Source organism: Schistocerca nitens, chromosome 6, assembly GCF_023898315.1.
Source record: "Schistocerca nitens isolate TAMUIC-IGC-003100 chromosome 6, iqSchNite1.1, whole genome shotgun sequence".
In the NCBI taxonomy this organism is placed as follows: Eukaryota; Metazoa; Arthropoda; class Insecta; order Orthoptera; family Acrididae; genus Schistocerca; species Schistocerca nitens.
The window spans coordinates 619118324-619139032 of NC_064619.1; the positions used below are offsets into that span (position 1 = coordinate 619118324).

The 20709-nt window shown below is 44.0% G+C and overlaps 1 pseudogene; it reads left to right on the top strand.

Moving 5' to 3' along the window:
• The first annotated feature begins 562 nt into the window (after window positions 1–562).
• On the top strand, window positions 563–680 carry LOC126191624 (5S ribosomal RNA; annotated as a pseudogene).
• The last annotated feature ends 20029 nt before the right edge of the window (window positions 681–20709 follow it).

Consider the following 20709-nt stretch of genomic DNA (forward strand, 5'->3'; position numbering starts at 1 on the left):
GAGGAACAGGCAACAGGCAAGGAGAATGGAGAGGAGGGGATAAGAAGAACTGAGAGTGGGGATGGAGAGTAGATGGACAGAGAGGGGAGGAGGAGATGGACAAATGGAGAGGAGGAGGCTGGCAGAGATGGAAAGCAGAGATGGGCAATGAGGGAGGAGGAAGGGAGAGATGTAGGAGGAGGGTGGAAGCCATAGTGGGCAGGTAGAAAAGGAAGAGGGGGACGAAGAGATGGACAAGGAAAGGATATGGACAGCGGGAAGGGCAGGAATGATCAGAATGAGGAGGCAGAGGAGGTGGCTGGAGATAGTGTGAAGAAAGAGATGACGAGAAAGACAGGGTTGCAGAGATGGGAGGATGAGGTGAACAACAAGACTGGAGGAGGAATAGGAGTAGGATATGTGTGGAGTATGTGTGTTCAATTTATATGTGTGCAAAGCCACAGCAAAAGGGCTGCTAGATAAAATATAAAGCGAAGTGTATGTATGTAAATGTGTCCAGGATCTCCTCCTGGTATACAGAGTATCAGCACTGTGCAGTTTTTTACCTGCTACATCCAATAGGGCCAACGGCCTTGCTGCAGTGGTAACACCGGATCCCATCAGACCACCAAAGTTAAGCACTGTCGGGCTGGGCTAGCACTCGGATGGGTGACCATCCGGTCTGCTGAGTGCTGTTGGCAAGCGGGATGCACTCAGCCCTTGTGAGGCAAACTGAGGAGCTACTCGATTGAGAAGTAGCGGCTGCGGTCTCGGAAACTGACATAAGGCCGGGAGAGCAGTGTGCTGACCACGTGCCCCTCCATATCCGCATCCAGTGACGCCTGTGGTCTGAGGATGACACAGCGGCCGGTCGGTACCGCTGGGCCTTTGTGGCCTGTTCAGGAGGAGTTTAGTTTAGTTTACATCCAATAGGAGCTGAGATACAGGCAACAACATTCTTTTTTCAGCACCTACCATATAGGCTGCCCTGCACAAGAGGCTTTTGTGTGAGAATAGTATCGCAATACCTTATTGACATGCTTAGCAGAGCAGCCTAAACATCATGGGTGAGAAACAGTTTCAAGCCATTGACATATAGGCTTCCCTGTAATTTAGGTGTGTTATGGGAGTAGTATCAGCCTGATCCGTCATTGACCTGTTTTGTAGGGGCTACATGGGCACAGCTGATAGGGAGGGGCAGGTAGAGACGAATAGTGTGAGGTAGGGAGGAGGAGGAATAGAGGGAGGGAGGCGGGAAGTGAGGGGGACAGGAGGTGATGGGAAGAGAGTGGGGAGATGGAGTTGGGCAAAGAGGAGGGCAAGGAGGAAATGAAGAGGGAGGGGGTGTGAAGGAGCTGGACTAAGAGAGGGAGCAGGAGATGTTTATAATTATGTGTAGGACACATGTGCAAGTGAAGTTGTGAGGATTAGGCTAGTATATATTTATTTGTGTGTGTGTGTGTGTGTGTGTGTGTGTGTGTGTGTGTGTGTGTGTGTGTGCATCCAGGATCTCCTTTGAAACCCCTACATTGATTACAACCAAATTTGGCACACAAATAGGAAACTTAAAAAGGTATCATCACTGTGTGATTTATAGCCTTGTAACTCCAGTATGAGGAGAGATTTGGGGAGAAATGTACTTTTTTAACTTACGGTGTTCTGCACAACAAGTGTTAAATTCAGTTGCACTATGGTCAGCACCAAAGAGCAATTACATCAATGCAGTTTGAAACTGATACTGCACAGAACATATATCCATCACTGTACATTAGTGAGGTCAAAACGTCAGTACAGGTCACCACAGATGTGTTACGTTGGAATGGTATTGGCTTACCTTAGTAACCTGCTTTGCCAGACAACCTACAACTCAGGGGCAAGAAAAGATATTCTAGCCTGCAATGTGTAGGCTGCTCTGCGTGACAGCCATGTTATGAGAGTGGTACAGGCCTGCTTTATCGACCTATTTTGCAGGGCTTACACTTAGACAGGATGAGGCATAGGGAGATGGGGTAGAAACTAGGGAGAAGGGAGAGGAGGAGATCAACAGAGGGGAAAGGAGGAGATTGGTAGGGAGAGGAGGCAGGAGATGGACAGGGAGAGAAGGGGAGCAGGAGATTGACAGAGTGAGAGGAGGAGGGGATACTGAGAGAGAGTGGCAAGAGAAAATGGAGAGAGAGAGAGAGAGAGAGAGAGAGAGAGAGAGTGAGGAGAAGTAGGACAGAGAGAGGGGGGAGGAGGGGCAGATGCAAGAGACAAGTGGGAGGTGTAGAGGGATAGTGGGCAAGTGGAAAAGAAGGGGTGGAGAAGAAGATGGAAAGACAGAGAGGGGAGGACGATGTGAACAGAAGGATGGGGGAGGAAGGTGTGGTCAGAGAGAGGGGCTAGAGCAGATGGAAAGATAGAGGCACACAGAGATGAGTGGAAGAAGATATGGCCACGGAGATGGGGAGGGGGAGGTATGTGCAACATATGTGACAAACATGGACGTGGGTGAAGCTGTGGGGAATAGGCTAGTTTTTAAATATGTGTAATGTCACATTGTAAAATCTTAGAAACAGCCTAAAACACTGAGATACGCCTGTATATCCTTCAGAAACTAATGCCCACATCGATACTGCAGAAATTGATGTTGTGGAACAACTAGGTAACAGGATTTATTTGAAAACAAAAGATCCAACACAAAGGTTGTAATAATGGTGATACGGAAAGTAGTATAATAATTAAGGAACTACAAATAATAGTACATTTTATTTATGACCAAAGTAAAATCCGTAAGGGCAACATTTTCCCCTTGGTCTGATACTAAATAAATTTTTTTCACCAATATCGCGATTTCTACATCTTAAGCAATTCCCAAGTGACAACGCACTGTGAAGAACATCAATGAACATCGTCCCTTTTAAGAGGACGCTGTCTCGGGTCAACTTGTCTACATATGGTATGTATATAATAGGACAAAAGTCTTCATCACTTATACAAAGCAATGTCGTACTACTCAATCGGTGTCATCTGCACACATAATTTCAACTGTGCGTCCATTAGGTGTGGCAGTTTACACTATCTGATCAATAGCATCCGGACAGCCCTATATAATGCTGACCTGACCACCAGATGTCACGAGAGATGGATCCATGGGTATGAAAGGTGTAGGAAGTACAGTGTTGTCAGCACAGAAACAGAAACAACAGAATGGGTCGGTCATGAGGGCTCAGTGTCATTGAACTTGGACTAGTCATTGGATGTCACCCGGGTAACAAGTCCATTAGCGACAATTCAGCCCGTCTAAGGCTGCCTGACACGACTGCTGGAGATGCGAAGGAACGAACACTGCTAAACAAAGACAAGACAAACCTGGTGCACTGACGAACAGGGACCGCCGAGCACTGCGGAGGATGGCTTACAAAACTCGCACGAAAGTAGCGGAAGGAATCACTTGAGAGTTTCAAAGTGCTACCAACGATCCAGTTAGCACAGCAGCTGTGAGTACAGGGCCAAAAAGAATGGGATGCATTTGTCAAGCAGTTCCTCGTAAGCCACACGCTTCTGTCTTCGTACATCCATATTTAAACTGCATGAAAGTGCGACACAGCTGGTATGACTTATTAAAAATGAAATTCCTCCAGCTGTACTTAAGATATTATATTTACTTCTCTACTAGTTTCGACGTTTCGTCAACGCCATCTTCAGGCCCCTATACTTTGATGAAACCAGTTGTGTGTGGCTCAGTCTACAAGTCCGCGGTGAGACCAACACGTGCTCCAACTGGATGGCGGGCAGTTACTGATCCACGCACAACTGATTTCACCAAAGTGTGTGGGCCTAAAGATGGCGCTGACGCAACGTCGAAACTAGTATCGAAGTAAATATAATATCTTAAGTACAGCTGGAGGAATTTCATTTTTAATAATATAAAAAAGACGCTTGTATAGTCAACGCTAAGCGACGCTTGAGCTGGTGTAAATAGCCACGCCACTGGACGCTAGACGACTGGAAACCACTGATCTGGGGTGACGATGACGCTAAACCTCTTGGCAATTCGATGGAAGGCGTTGGGTTTGGCGACTACCTGGAGAAAGTGGGTACTACCGACAATGAAGTACAATAAATGAACGTCGAGAACAGTGAACTGTTAGAGAATTGCCCATGTTTATTGTGGTCAGGATGTGGTATCATTGTTGCGCTTAAGAAAACGCTAAATGCGGAAGGCTGTGAACAAAGCATTGTTTAATGCAGACGGTACAGGAACAGTTGGGAGACGGTGGTTGCATCAGCATGACACCGCACCCCTCCGTAAAGCGCCATCTGTGAGGTAACTGTGAACTGGCCTGTCCAGAGCCCCAGCCTGTCGGATGGGTAATAATGTCGATTTCGCTCCAGACCCAGTGTCTGGTTTTAGCTCTTGAGTAAGAATGGGCAGCCATTCTTCTACGTATGTTCAGACACCTCATTGAAAGAGTTCGCAGCAGAATTATTCAATAAGTCATAAAGGCGAAGAGTGGACATACCTCATATTGATATCTACTAACAAGTGTCCGAATACTTTTGGGCAGGTGGTGTATATACTAGGGTAATCCCAAAAGTAAGGTCTCCTATTGTTTTTATAAGTACATAAACCTGTTTATTTCTACAATGGTTTACATCAGTTTACAGCTTGAACATTTAGATATTTTTCGACATAATCACCATTTCTGTCGATGCATTTTTGTAGACGCTGTGGCAGTTTTGTATGTCCATGTCATACCAGCTCGCCGCCATGCTGTTCAGAAAGTTATGATCCTCTTCTTTCACCTCGTCGTCGGAGCTCAATCGCTGGGACCACAATTAACGCTGACAGGTGCTGTGAGACTCTGAAAAAACTCAAACGGGCAATTCAGAACCGGAGAAGAGGAATGTTGAGCAAGGGCGTACACATTCTCCATGACAACGCTCGCCCACACATCGCTCGGCAAACCGTTGCTCTCCTGCAGCAGTTTCAGTGGAACGTAATCACCCACCCACCCTATAGTCCTGACTTGGCGCCCAGTGACTATCACCTGTTCCCTAGGTTAAAAGAACATTTCTCCGGAAAGCGATTCAGCGACGACGAGCTGAAAGAAGAGGTTCATAACTTTCTGAACAGCATGGCGGCGAGCTGGTATGACATGGGCACACAAAAACTTCAGCAGCGTCTCCAAAAATGCATCGACAGAAATGGTGATTATGTGCAAAAATAGCTAAATGTTCAAGCTGTAAACTGATTAAACCATTGCAGAAATAAACAGGTGTATCTACTTATAAAAAGACAGGAGACCTTACTTTTGGGATTACCCTTGTAAAAGACGAATACTCCTGCGTTGTTATACGTATGCAACACGTAAATATGGTTGGCACGAGGACGGTGCCCTCTTAAAAAGTACTATCAGGCCCTCTCCACTGATGTACTTCTTAGTGAACCGTCACTTGAGAATTGTTTACCAGGCCACAAAACCCGACTGCGGTGAATAGAAACGTTTATAAAGGCCCAGGCGGAAAATCTTGTTCTTTCTAAAACACTGCAGCACTGTGGACGCAAGTAAATAGAAAATAGTCGTATGGTACACTTTACACACAGCTTAGATGTCAAAAAGTACAAAAAGTCTTGACGAAAAATTTCAAAACATTAGCATATTTTTGACTAAGGAAATATATATGTTAATATGTATCTGCAGACACCTGAAACAATATTTAGAAGGCAATACATAAGCTTGAGTTCTTGTGCATGGGTGGCACAGCCTCCATAAATTCCAAGAATTACGCGGTTTCCACCAGACTGTTGTTTTAGAATAGTACGAGCAGTTCGTGGTATGTGACTTTTATCTACTGCCGATTACGAGGACGTTGTGTCCATATGTTACGCGCACTTAATAATGAGCAAACGTCGAAACTATCTAGCACTTACAATGAAACTGTTGTCTTGACTACAAAAATATTTCTTTTATTTCTTTCTTACTCGTCGTCAAACGAACAGAATACTGTAATCTGGCCGGCTGTTCTAGGCGCTACAGTCTAGAACCGCGCGACCGATACGGTCGCGGGTTCGAATCCTGCCTCGGGCATGGATGTGTGTGACATCCTTAGGTTAGTTAGGATTAAGTAGTTCTAAGTTCTAGGGGACTGATGACCTTAGCAGTTAAGTCCCATAGTGCTCGGAGCCATTTGAACTGTAAGCTGTAGCTTACTGTTACTAAGCATAAGTGTTTACTAATGTTCGATTTTAAAACAACGGGCTGGTGGAAACGATTTCATTTCTCAAATACATTGTGCCTTTTTACTGTATTCTCTTCGTATCGTATCTTACTAATTGTAAGGTCAGTGTTACATTGTCGATTTTTGACAAACCTTTCATAAAAGCTAGGACCACGGTCTAAGTCGTACAAAAAATGTGATAAGCTACTGCGGTACGCCATCGAAGATTTTATAAAACATCTTTCGTGAAAGATATTTCACAGAAACTGTTGCAGTGTAATACAGAGGTAAGCATCAAATTAACGCTTAACATCATTTTTATTCCTAAATAAGGCTGACATTTTGACTTCCGAGAAAAGGTATTTTTAATGATAGTTGTTAGTCTACTGCATGGTTAACCCAAAAAGCCAAATCATTTATTGCTTTCATATATTTGGTCTTCTTCTAGAACACTAACAAGTAAGTTATCCAAGTCCTCATGCATCCTTCACAATATATCACGGAAACAAAGCAATAAAGCTGAATAAGAGAGACAATCCATTACTATGAGTCACCGAGACGACAACAGGCTGACTTCCAATTTTAATAGACGCCGGCCAGTGTGGCCGAGCGGTTCTAGGAGCTTCAGTCTGGAACCCCGCGACCGCCACGGTCGGAGGTTCGAATGCTGCCTCGGGCTTGGATGTCTGTGATGTCCTTAGGTTAGTTAGGTTTAAGTAGTTCTAAGTTCTAGGGCACTGATGACCTCAGATGTTAGGTCCCATAGTGCTCAGATCCATTTTGTTAATAGACGACGCAACTTCCTCCTCCAGACGGTGCCAACATCAAAACATTGCCCCTGGGACCCTTGCCTTCGGTGCTCCTCCGTCCTATTTCGCTCCTCTCCATTCACGGGCTGTGTGAAATTTTTGACATTCCGTTGTTTTACGTTCAGTGCGGATAGACTTTTTTTTTGGGGGGGGGGATGTTGCGACTAGGCACTCCCAAGATGGTACGGTAAGCAGCACTATCTCGTACAATGTTCCAAGACTACAGTAAGAATAGTGCCTACTGAACTTCCTGAACCTCGGCTGATTGCACAACCGTTCGAGACCGGCTGGAACTGGTCTTCCCGTTACAATTGGTCCCGCCTCAGCATCGCTCCCTGGAGTAGAGGACGCGGCAACAGAGCCGGAACCCAGTCCGGTTGTAGTGTTTGGCTGCTGGAGTGGGGATGGATGGGAGGGCGGCCGCGCATGCGCGCTGTAGCTCCACGCCCGCGTCGCGGGAGCGAATACCGCCAGTTTCTTACCGTGCGCGCCACGCTGCGGTCGTCAGTCGAACTGCTCACGCGAGTGCCGCGTCGTATTTGTGTTGTTTACATCGGCGTCGCCGGCGCTCAGGAATTCCTGCAGGAGCAGCAGCGGCCGAACTGAACTCGTGGGTGGAGGCACTGCTGTAAGTACAGTTCGAATGCGCCCACGTCGGAGAATGCGAGAAGTTTGCTCGGCGCCCTATGCCACGAGTGCTAGAGAAAGTCTGTCCTCCCGGAATGCCGCTCGCTGTTCGCGCACTCTTCTCCGCAGTAATGTTTGCTGCCCAAGAAGGCGTCTGTTAGAAGTGACCATTCCCTCCATTTTTCAAGACAAAATTGTAGAATGTAACAGAAAGCTGTGGTAACCTTTTATAATGTATGCCTGTCAAACAAACTGACACGATTTCCGTGAAATGTGAAGTGAAACGATAGTGTTTTCACCAATTTAGAGGACAACTATTCTGCGGCTGGAAGCAAGTGAAAAGCTCAAGGAGATGTAACTCTCGGAAACGTCAGTGTTGTCTTTGAGAATAGGCATGCAATTGGGTGAAGCCTTCGGCTTAAGTAAGGAAAAAATCATTGCAGCTAGTAGGTTATATTGTCACTGAAAATGACACGGCCTAACAACCAGACAAGTTACCAACGGCGCACCGCAATCAAATACAGCACCGTTGAGGTGCGTGCCCGAAAATTAGTAACACTTTAAATATCAGACGATGCCACAAATCGTCATCAGTTATATTTCCCGAGTGCTAGAAGGACATTCACAGTGTTAGAGTCAAATCCATGTACAGGAAATTAGCGTTAGGGGCTGATGGGAATACCACATCGTTGTCTTCCGATCTGCTGTGTGTCAGGTGTGTGTCGGTGTCATGTGTGTAAATGCGAGAAGTACTTGTACAGTGTAGTATTACGTTTGCTTTGTTGCTGATGAAGAGAAAATTGGAAGCATATGGCTAAGAAACCACGAAGATTTCGTTCAGCCGCCTAATCGGAAGAGCCTTTCCTTCCTCCTCTGACAATGGCCCCTTTCCTCACAGTTAGTTCGTGAGAAGTGGGTCGGAAGTGCATCTGTCGATTGTAAGTGACTTTACTGAGTCTATCCGCAGTGATCGCTTCCCGAGCACTGGGTCACCGGTTCGATTCCCGGCGGGGTTGGGTTGTTTTGGGGAAGGAGACCAGACAGCGAGGTCATCGGTCCCATCAGATTAGGGAATGATGGGGGACAATGTAGGCCGTGCCGTTTCAAAGGAACCATCCCGAGCCGGCCGAAGTGGCCGTGCGGTTAAAGGCGCTGCAGTCTGGAACCGCAAGACCGCTACGGTCGCAGGTTCGAATCCTGCCTCGGGCATGGATGTTTGTGATGTCCTTAGGTTAGTTAGGTTTAACTAGTTCTAAGTTCTAGGGGACTAATGACCTCAGCAGTCGAGTCCCATAGTGCTCAGAGCCATTTTTGGAACCATCCCGGTATTTGCCTGGAGCGATTTAGAGACATCACGGAAACCCTAAATCAGGATGGCCGGACGCGGGATTGAACTGTTGTCCTCCCGAATATGAGTCCAGTGTGCTAACCACTGCGCCACTTCGCACGGTTTTCCCGGCGGGGTCAGGGATTTTCACTTGCCTCGAGATGACTAGGCGTTTGTGTTGTCCTCATCATTTCATCTTCATTCATGCAAGTGGCAAGATTGGACTGAGAAAAGATTGGGAATTTGTACGGGCGCTGATAACCGCGCAGTTGAGCGCCCCACAATCCAAACATCATCATCATTTACTGAGTCTGTATAAGGTGGCGCATGAAAAATTGGTCCCGAGTACAGGCTGCTCGCCAGTTACACATGAATTGTTGATCGGAACGAGCAGGCACAACAAGGAATAGACAAACATGTAATAATTAAATAATAAAGAAATACAGATAAATTAATGCAGAGGTCTATATTTACTAAACTGGTCAGATCTTTTACATTACAGTAGATGCTGAAAATGACGTCCTTGTACTTAGAGTGCACTTTGTCGCGCGCCCTGACATGTTGATACATATTATGGCGAACTGTGCCTCATCAGTGCTCAAAATGTCATTACCAATATTGTCCTTCAAGTATTCGAACGTTACTGCGTTATTTGCGTCCACTTTTAGGCTGCCCCACAGATAAAAGTGACAAGTGCTTAGGTCAGGTGAACCCGGCGGGCATTATCATGTGCTGACGTCCCTTTCTTCTGTGAGTCTTTTATGAATTCGTGTGACTGACTCGCGTGTATTGTGACAGGTCGCCCCATCCTATTGAAAGACTGCTTAAGTACGTTCAAGGGGGGTCAACTGTGCCTGAAATTCCCCAAAGATTCGCATATACACAACACCGTTTACCGTAGGTTCAAGAAATATGGAATCCACCGTCCGAGTTCCTGATACCACACACCACACTCCGACTTTTTCTCACTGACGAGGTTGCTCATTAATTGCAAAAGTATTGTTTATTGACCAGTATCTGGTGTTCTGGGAGTTCACATGTCCTGACAGGTGGAACCAGACTTCATCATTCACGAAATACAGCGTCCGCCCCCGGTAGCGGAGTCGTGCCGGCGCGGTAGCTCAGCGTCTTCGCTCAGAGAACTCTGTGATAAAAGAACTGAGTGGAAGGATCAACAAACGAACTTGAACGGATCTCATGTGACGTTCTCAACGACCGAACACAACGATCAACAACGACAAAAATGCACAAAAAAAGTGGTCATCGCGACAGAATGTCAATCCTAAGGGTTAGATTCCCGGCTGGGTTGGAGATTTTCTCCAGTCAGGGACTGGGTGTTGTTGTTGTTGTTGTTGTTGTTGTTGTTGTGGTCTTCAGTCCTGAGACTGGTTTGATGCAGCTCTCCATGCTACTCTATCATGTGCAAGCTTCATCTCCCAGTACCTACTGCAACCTACATCCTTCTGAATCTGCTTAGTGTATTCATTTCTTGGTCTCCCCCTACGATTTTTACCCTCCACGATGCCCTCCAATACTAAATTGGTGATCCCTTGATGCCTCAGAACATGTCCTACCAACCGATCCCTTCTTCTGGTCAAGTTGTGCCACAAACTCCTCTTCTCCCCAATCCTATTCAGTACCTCCTCATTAGTTATGTGATCTACCCATCTCATCTTCAGCATTCTTCTGTAGCACCACATTTCGAAAGCTTCTATTCTCTTCTTGTCCAAACTATTTACCGTCCATGTTTCACTTCCATACATGGCTACACTCCATACAAATACTTTCAGAAATGACTTCCTGACACTTAAATCTATACTCGATGTTAACAAATTTCTCTTCTTCAGAAACGCTTTCCTTGCCATTGCCAGTCAACATTTTATATCCTCTCTACTTCGACCATCATCGGTTATTTTGCTCCCCAAATAGCAAAACTCCTTTACTACTTTAAGTGTCTCATTTCCTAATCTAATACCCTCAACATCACCCGACTTAATTCGACTACATTCCATTATCCTCGTTTTGCTTTTGTTGATGTTCATCTTATATCCTCCCTTCAAGACACCATCCATTCCGTTCAACTGCTCTTCCAAGTCCTTTGCTGTCTCTGACAGAATTACAATGTCATCGGCGAACCTCAAGGTTTTTATTTCTTCTCCATGGATTTTAATACCTACTCCGAATTTTTCTTTTGTTTCCTTTACTGCTTACTCAATATACAGATTGAATAACACCGAGGATAGGCTACAACCCTGCCTCATTCCCTTTTTAATCACTGCTCCCCTTTCGTGCCCCTCGACTTTTATAACTGCCACCTGATTTCTGTACAAATTGTAAATAGCCTTTCGCTCCCTGTATTTTACCCCTGCCACCTTTAGAATTTGAAAGAGATTATTCCAGTCAACATTGTCAAAAGCTTTCTCTAAGTCTACAAATGCTAGAAACGTAGGTTTGCCTTTCCTTAATCTTTCTTCTAAGGTAAGTCGTAAGGTCAGTATTGCCTCACGTGTTCCAGTATTTCTACGGAATCCAAACTGATCTTCCCCGAGGCCGGCTTCTACCAGGTTTTCCATTCGTCTGTAAAGAATTCGTGTTAGTATTTTGCAGCTGTGGCTTATTAAACTGATAGTTCGGTAATTTTCACATCTGTCAACACCTGCTTTCTTTGGGATTGGAATTATTATATTCTTCTTGAAGTCTGAGGGTATTTCACCTGTTTCATACATCTTGCTCACCAGATGGTAGAGTTTTGTCAGGACTGGCTCTCCCAAGGCCGTCAGTAGTTCCAATGGAATGTTGTCTACTCCGGGGGCCTTGTTTCGACTCAGGTCTTTCAGTGCTCTGTCAAACTCTTCACGCAGTATCGTATCTCCCATTTCATCTTCATCTACATCCTCTTCCATTTCCATAATATTGTCCTCAAGTACATCGCCCTTGTATAGACCCTCTATATACTCCTTCCACCTTTCTGCTTTCCCTTCTTTGCTTAGAACTGGGTTTCCATCAGAGCTGTTGATGTTCATACAAGTGGTTCTCTTCTCTCCAAAGGTCTCTTTAATTTTCCTGTAGGCAGTATCTATCTTACCCGTAGTGAGAAAAGCCTCTACATCCTTACATTTGTCCTCTAGCCATCCCTGCTTAGCCATTTTGCACTTCCTGTCGATCTCATTTTTGAGACGTTTGTATTCCTTTTTGCCTGCTTCATTTACTGCATTTTTATATTTTCTCCTTTCATCAATTAAATTCAATATTTCTTCTGTTACCCAAGTATTTCTACTAGCCCTCGTCTTTTTACCTATTTGATCCTCTGCTGCCTTCACTACTTCATCCCTCAAAGCTACCCATTCCTCTTCTACTGTATTTCTTTCCCCCATTCCTGTCAATTGTTCCCTTATGCTCTCCCTGAAACTCTGTACAACCTTTGGTTCTTTCAGTTTATCCAGGTCCCATCTCCTTAAATTCCCACCTTTTTGCAGTTTCTTCAGTTTTAATCTACAGGTCATAACCAATAGATGTGTTGTCCTAATCATCATCATTTCATCCCCATCGACGTGCAAGTCGCGGTAGTGGCGTCAGATCGAAAGACTTGCACCAGGCGAACGGTCTACCCGACGGGAGGCCATCGTCACACGACATTTTACATTCTTAAGAAATACAGCAGCGGATCCAACGCTTTGAAACAGCCACACACAGCGATTCACACGTTTTGTCTTTTCTTCCTCCTCCAGTTCTTGTAACCATGCCATTTTGTTGGGCTTCATCCATGCACTGTGTAAAACACGTTCACAAGGCCAAAGCCAATTTACGTGTCGACTTCTTTGGACTCTGGGTCATAGTTTCGTGCTCGAATACTCGCCATCACAAGAGGTGTACGAACGGACGGGGCTCGATTCGTTTCTCCGTTTGCATCTGACCGTATACTACACCACTTCGTCACAAAATCCTGTAGACTGCTCTTTCTGGTATGGAAACGCCAGGGAACTTCTTTGCAAAATTCTCCCGTGTTTCCTTAAATGAATCGATAGACACGGACGCCTCCACTGTTGCGACTCGTTCTTGCTGAGATATTAACTTCAGGGTCTCACGCAAGGTGCAACTGCTTTCGTATTGACAATACAAAACGTAGTCGCAACAGCTTCGAAACAACAGATGACTATTGGCGGGCGACAGTGAGCATACTAGTACTGTGGTGCAGTTTTTCGTGCCAGACCCTGTATAATTTGCGACACGATTGTGCTGCACGATGACACCTCTCCAATGGCACCGAAGGACCGCCGAGTTTTAGCGTCCCTGTACTTTAAACGAATCTCCATAAACAATGTTACATGCCTTCATTCCATGAAACACTGCGGAGAGGATAGGAATTTAACCTACCCCATTATCGCAATATCTGGTCATCAGGAACATTACGTCAATAAATCTCCTCCCCTAACTGGCAAAATACTAGAGATGAAAATTTCTACCACCACCAGGATTCGAACCGACTAGTCTGAGGGTCGAGCATCAATGCGCAGTCGTGCAAACGACCTTGGCGCGCAAACGAAGAAAAGTTACGATAGATTACAGTGGAAGACAACGGGAAAGAAAACTTCGAGGAAAAAGAAAACGATAGTCATTCCTTTTGAAGAAACCACGGACGCAGGGATTCAGCCATGGATATAGTGATTCCGTCACGTCAATTAATGTTCCTTTCGTAAGGGACAAAAAGTCATTTAAAGAGAACAAAAGACTGCTGCGGTGAGCAAGCTTTCCGTTTAAACTCTCTCCACGGAAACAGCAACCTCGATGCCGACCTAACGTCGCATTCTATCATTATGTCTGAGAAAGCTTTCACTGTTTTACTAGCTTTTGAGTTTCGACGCGAAAAAGCCATCTATAAATTGTGCAGTTAAAAAATATCAGTTTGTGTGTCCTATCCCTTAACTCACGAGTTGTGGTTTCTCAGACCGCGCGAACATTTTCGCTCTCCAAGGCCACGTGTGGTGGAATGCTTCTATACTCCCCCTACCCTCCTTATATTGCCAAGCCTACAATGTTTTGTTGTCGGTTGCATTATCATCTTCCGTAGAAATGCAGTGTGGCTAGGGCCTCCCGTCGGGTAGACCATTCGCCTGGTGCAAGTCTTTCGTGGGAATGAAATGATGAGAAGTACAACACAACACGCAGTCCCTGAGCGAAGAAAATCTGCGATCCAGCCGGGAATCGAACCCGGGCCGTTAGGTATGACATTCCGTCGCACTGACCACTCTGCTACATGGGGCGGACATCGTCTGTGTTTATTGTTGACACGTATTATTGATAGGTGTTGGAGTCTCCTAGACCGCGCCTCGTGAACTACGTACAGTTTTCTTCATTACGGTACCGTATAGCTCAAAATGTGTTGGCACGAATGTGTCATTTTTAACTTTCCCGAGTTTTATGATATCGTTAGTCGGTCTATGAAGGAAGATGTCAGTGATATAGATGAAGAAATAAACGAAAAAGACGACCATTGTACATTAGCCAGTGATCACAGTTCTGCTATCGAACAAGAGTATCATTCAACGGAAGAACTTCGGGATAGTTGTCATGGGGCTCTGTCTGTTTCTTCAGTGAAATGTTTAAAGTGTCTGATAAAATCGAATGTGTTCTGAGTGGTGATGAAATGTAGCTCCCTGCAATGAATATCGATTTGACACACTTCCTTTTTGTATCTAACGGGTGGAATTTTTATGCGCAAATTAAACCCTGGAATTTACTTTTATTTGAAAATTTATTTGCTACAGAGATTGTATAATTTTTCATAATGTAAAATTCAGTACTCCAACAGTCTATTTGTGTGTACTATTTCATAGAACCACACAAAATTATGTGCTTTTGTGTGATAAATAGTAAAATGCTCCAGGTTTTGTTTAGTGCAATAAAATAAAGCATTTAAATAACACTTAAATAATTGTAAAAATAAGTCTTATATAGGATAAATTAAAATTTTCAAATGATTTTTGCCTTAATTCTCGGTTTAAGCGTAGGGGTCCCGAGACCCCACCTCATGCTATAAGTTACAGAAAGTCATTTCGCGAGTTAAGTTACGTATAATGACATGAACACGCTTATGACAAGTATAGTGGGAGGTCAGATAATTTTGGAAATTTGTGGTAAGGTCTTACTGGGCCAGACTGCTGAGGTCACCAGTCCCTAAGCTTACACACTATTTAATCTAACTTATGCTAACCGACGACACACACACACACACACACACACACACACACACACACACACACACACACACACACACACACACATGTTCGAGGGAGGACTCGGAACCTCCGACGCGGGGAACCGTGCGGACCGTGACAAGACGCCTGAGACCGCGTGGTTAGCCCGCGCGGCACGTCCGGTAAAATAGTCACTCTAAGGGAAACTGAATTTTCACCCAACCACGATTATAGATAGAAGCTTACAGCTTGCTCTTTTTTAGGTAAAAATCGTTACATTGCAATATATCACACCAAATCTTTTTAAGTCAAAAAGAAAATAATACAATCGAACAAAATGCATTTTTCCGAAAGCGTACATAAAAGTTCATGTTTCCCTAAGAGAGTAGTGTGGCCACAGCCATGGAAACAGGTTTTCTGATTTTCAGACATATTTTGTAGGTGTCATGGCTCCTTAGTATCCGAAACAGCCGGCTGGAATGGCCGTGCGGTTCTAGGCGCTACAGTCTGGAACCGAGCGACCGCTACGCTCGCAGGTTCGAATCCTGCCTCGGGCATGGATGTGTGTGATGTCCTTAGGTTAGTTCGGTTTAATTAGTTCTAAGTTCTAGGCGACTGATGACCTCAGAAGTTAAGTCGCATAGTGCTCAGAGCCATTTGAACCATATCTGAAACAATACCAACAGGTTGTAGTCGATCGTTTGCAATCTGATTTTTGTATTACTCTAAGTGTAACAGAACAGACGATTTTAAATAATGTAAATTAATTCAAAATCGTCACAAAGGGCTAGAACGATGGAATAATAGCTTTGCATTCGAAAATCTACATCTTCATTTATACTCCGCAAGCCACCCAACGGTGTTTGGCGGAGGGCACTTTCCGTGCCACGGTCATTACCTCCCTTTTCTGTTCCAGTCGCGTATGGTTCGCGGGAAGAACGACTGTCTGAAAGCCTCCGTGCGCGCTCGACTCTCTCTAATTTTACATTTGTGATCTCCTCGGGAGGTATAAGAAGGGGGAAGCAATATATTCGATACCTCATCCAGAAACGCACCCTCTCGAAACTTGGCGAGCAAGCTACACCGCGATGCAGAGCGCCTCTCTTGCAGAGTCTGCCACTTGAGTTTGCTAAACATCTCCGTAACGCTATCACGGTTACCAAATAACCCTGTGACGAAACGCGCCGCTCTCCTTTGGATCTTCTCTATCTCCTCCGTCAACCCGACCTGGTACGGATCCCACTCCGATGAGCAATACTCAAGTATAGGTGGAACGAGCGTTTTGTAAGCCACCTCCTTTGTTGATGGACTACATTTTCTAAGGACTCTCCCAATGAATCTCAACCAGGTACCCGCCTTACCAACAATTAATTTTATATGATCATTCCACTTCAGATCGTTCCGTACGCATACTCCCAAATATTTTACAGAAGTAACTGCTACCAGTGTTTGTTCCGCTATCATATAATCATACGATAAAGGATCCTTCTTTCTATGTATTCGCAATACATTACATTTGTCTATGTTAAGGGTCAGTTGCCACTCCCTGCACCAAGTGCCTATCCGCTGCAGATCTTCCTGCATTTCGCTGCAATTTTCTAATGCTGCAACTTCTCTGTATACTACAGCATCATCCGCGAAAAGCCGCATGGAACTGCCGACACTATCTACTAGGTCATTTATATATATTGTGAAAAGCAATGGTCCCATAACACTCCCCTGTGGCACGCCAGAGGTTACTTTAGCGTCTGTAGACGTCTCTCCATTGAGAACAACATGCTGTGTTCTGTTTGCTAAAGACTCTTCAATCCAGCCACACAGCTGGTCTGATATTCCGTAGGCTCTTACTTTATCAGGCGACAGTGCGGAACTGTATCGAACGCTTTCCGGAAGTCAAGGAAAATAGCATCTACCTGGGAGCCTGTACCTTATATTTTCTGGGTCAAATGTTTAGAAGTCAATCTGATCTGTAGTGTTATGGGTGGTATCAGCTTGTATAGGATAGAGTAGCACGGAGAGCTGCATCAAACCAGTCTCTGGACTGAAGAGCACAACACAACACAACAAAAACAACAACAACAACAACAACAATGGAAGTAACTAATTCTTATTAGCATGAGGACGTTTGTCACCTTTTCCGACGAATAGTGCGGCAAAAAAATGGCTCTGAGCACTATGGGACTTAAGATCTGAGGTCATCAGTCCCCTAGACTTAGAACTACTTAAACCTAACTAACCTAAGGACATCACACACATCCATGCCCGAGGCAGGATTCGAACCTCCGACTGTAGCAGCAGCGCGGTTCCGAACTGAAGCACCTAGAACCGCTCGGCCACAGCGGCCGGCCAGTGTGTCAATTTTTTGTCGATCGGACTCCATAACGGCATTAGTGGTTCACAGATGAAACTATCAGACCAAAAGAAACAACAAGGAACTGCATTTGTAGGTAAAAGGATGTTGTTCAAACATTGATATTGTAAAGAAGTATTGCTCTGTGTATAAGTGAGATAGCAAGAATAACGTAAGTGAATTAACTGGCATCAAACAAATGAAAATCGCGAAATTTTTTATTAAAACGTAATGGAACAAGCTTTCTCTGTCGGACTCACTGACAACAGTGATGACATGTATCAGAACTAGTCTGATAATTTCTCGGCAGGGAGCAGCACTGTACCGGGCAAAACATATGTAATGGCCACTTTTCCCACTTTCCCTATTACTACGCGTACTGTCATTTACCACTTTTCAAAAGCAACGAGAGAACTATATTTTTTTGGTAAAAATCATTACATTGTTTTTCAAAGTAATCATCTTTGAAATTAATACTCTTTTGAATACATTCGAACCACTTCTAGAAACATTTCTTTTCCAATCTGATGTAGGTACAGTACCTCAAAAACATGGTTTTGGAAGCAAGCAACAGCTTCTTCAGTTGATGAAAATTATAGTCTACGCATTTTTTGTTTTGATAAGCGAACAGAACACGTCGTTACGAGGTAAATCAGGTGAATACGGACAACGAGACATTAAACTGACCACTTAGTATAGCTAATAATCAATTGCTTTCACCGTGTGACGGCTGGCATTATCATCAGGAAGAATGATGCGACATTTCGGTTGTTTTTCCTGCATTGATGACTTGTTACAAAAAAACTGTTCTGTACCATTCAGCTTTAACCGTAGTTGGATTGCCTACACACAGCAGTGGCCGTGATTATGGTACGTGTATCGAAAGAAACCAGCGATCATTTTGCTGGAAGTTCCACATTTCTTGGTTTCGACTCATCTTCGAAGATGCAAACAATTGACCTGTGCTCAGTTTTCAATTCGTAGGAACATATCAAACTTTGGTATGCCGTTACATGTTGTATACGGATTTTGCAGTTCCTCGGTCGATATTTTAAGCAATTCCTTCCGCCAGCCGAGACGAGCCCGTTTTTGAGGTTCCGTCAAATTACGGGAAATCCATGGGGGAACAGGTTGTAATGGTCCGCCTAGTCGTTGGTATCTCTAGTTGCTGTAATCGCACTATTTCACTCCCATTTACGGAGCTTGTTAGCACTTGATGTTAGGTTGGCGCCATTACAATGTATTGTATTGTAGTAATCGCTGCTGCTTGCTGGATCGCTGCTGTGTCTCGATGCTGATGCTGGCTCTAAATCTGGTTGTCTAGGGTTAAAAAACATGAGGTCCCGTGTTTTTCATGTGCTTTTGATGATAAAGAACAAGCGAAACCAACACATATGTAAACATCACATATTTATTACTTTGGTGGCCATCTTAATTCCACTGTCCACCAAAGACCATAACACAACACAAAGTAGTACTTCCTTTACATGTTCTTTGCATTGTTTTTCCATCCCAAACAATAACATAGAAACACACCTCACCAAAGTGACATTTCGACTGCCTCCTGACTGCCTCCGACTGTTCTCTCGACCCTTCTCGCTGCTTGTATTTATAACATTGTCAAAGAACTACTAAAAAGAGATATAGTTTATAAGTCACATGTACATCTGTTGTTATAATTTGTGCAGAAAAGTTATTAATTTGCATCGAGTGACATAATTTAACATGTTATTAAAATGACAGACAGATTTGTTGACTTGACAGAATAATTCTTTGTTACAAAAAGGCTGTTTTTTAGAAGTTTGTCAATTGACTTCTCTAATTTGCATAAATAAGTAAGTAACATGAATTATTAAGAATTACATTGGTTTTCGTCTAAAATAGGATTGATTACGTGAATACTGAGTGAAAACGCTCCTAGTGAACAAATAGGTTTCACTGGGTGATTTTTATTTAAGGAGATCCAAAATACCTATGTTGGCCACTATTTTTCGTACTTCATATTAATTATTTAAGATGAACTTAGCGTTTTTACATGATGACATTTGCTGTATCAGTGATCAAGTGATATTAACTTTTGTGTGGGTCAGTTATTCAGTATAATTTAATGGGTTGACTGTTTATGGAGACATGTTATGCAATCATTGTTAACATACACAATAACTTTTCTATAATCATAAATACTCGTTAAACTGGTTGAATTTGGAGGGTATCGCATACTTCGGGAAAGTAAAGCCTTTAATATGTTCCGTTACAAGGTCTTGTTCACAGCTAAAATCTTCGTGCAAAACCGTGTCTTCTGTAGTCTGTGGTATGCCCAACGGTGCCTCTAACTAGTGATAAGTCAAACTGGATCGTCTTCAAAATAGGACTGACGGAGTAAATCGAAAAAGTTCAAAGAAAGGCAGCACGTTTTGTATTATCGCAATATATGGGACAGAGTGTCAAACAAATGATACAGGATTTGGGCTGGAAATCATTAAAAGAAAGGCGTTTTTCGTTGAGACGGAATCTTCTCACGAAATTCCAATCACCAACTTTCTCCTCCGAACGCGAAAATATTTTGTTGACACCGACCTACATAGGGAGGAACGATCACCACGATAAAATAAGGGAAATAAGAGCTCGTACGGAAAGATATAGGTGTTCATTCTTTCCGCGCGTTATACGAGATTGGAAAAAAAGAGAATTGTGAAGGTGGTTCGATGAACCCTCTGCCAGGCACTTAAATGTGATTTGCAGAGTATCCATGTAGATGTAGATGTTGCCGACATCATCGATGCATACACATGTTCAGAAAAAAAAAGGATACCTTGAACGACTATTCATAGGACGTCCATATTCACAGGAAAGTGCGAATGCAGCAACTTCCCGGATAGATGCATCACATTCTCTCATGCCAATAATGCACTTTCTCTCGACCTCACTGATTTGACGGTACGGTTCGCGCGTACGTCTGCGAGGCGCCCTGCACGTCTGCTCAAATCACACTGATCTATTACCTTTTCCTGCAGAACTTAACTAACGTACATGTGCTATGTATATAAAGTCTCTCTCTGTTCTTTCAAGATCTTCGTTTTTTTTTCTGAACGTGAATATATGTTGGAAGAGCAACAGATTTTAGTCGAACTTCACAACTGTGTTCATTTCTCTATAAGACGTAGCGATATACACAATCCTCCCCGTTAGTAAAAAACGTATCAAATCTCTGAACAGAAA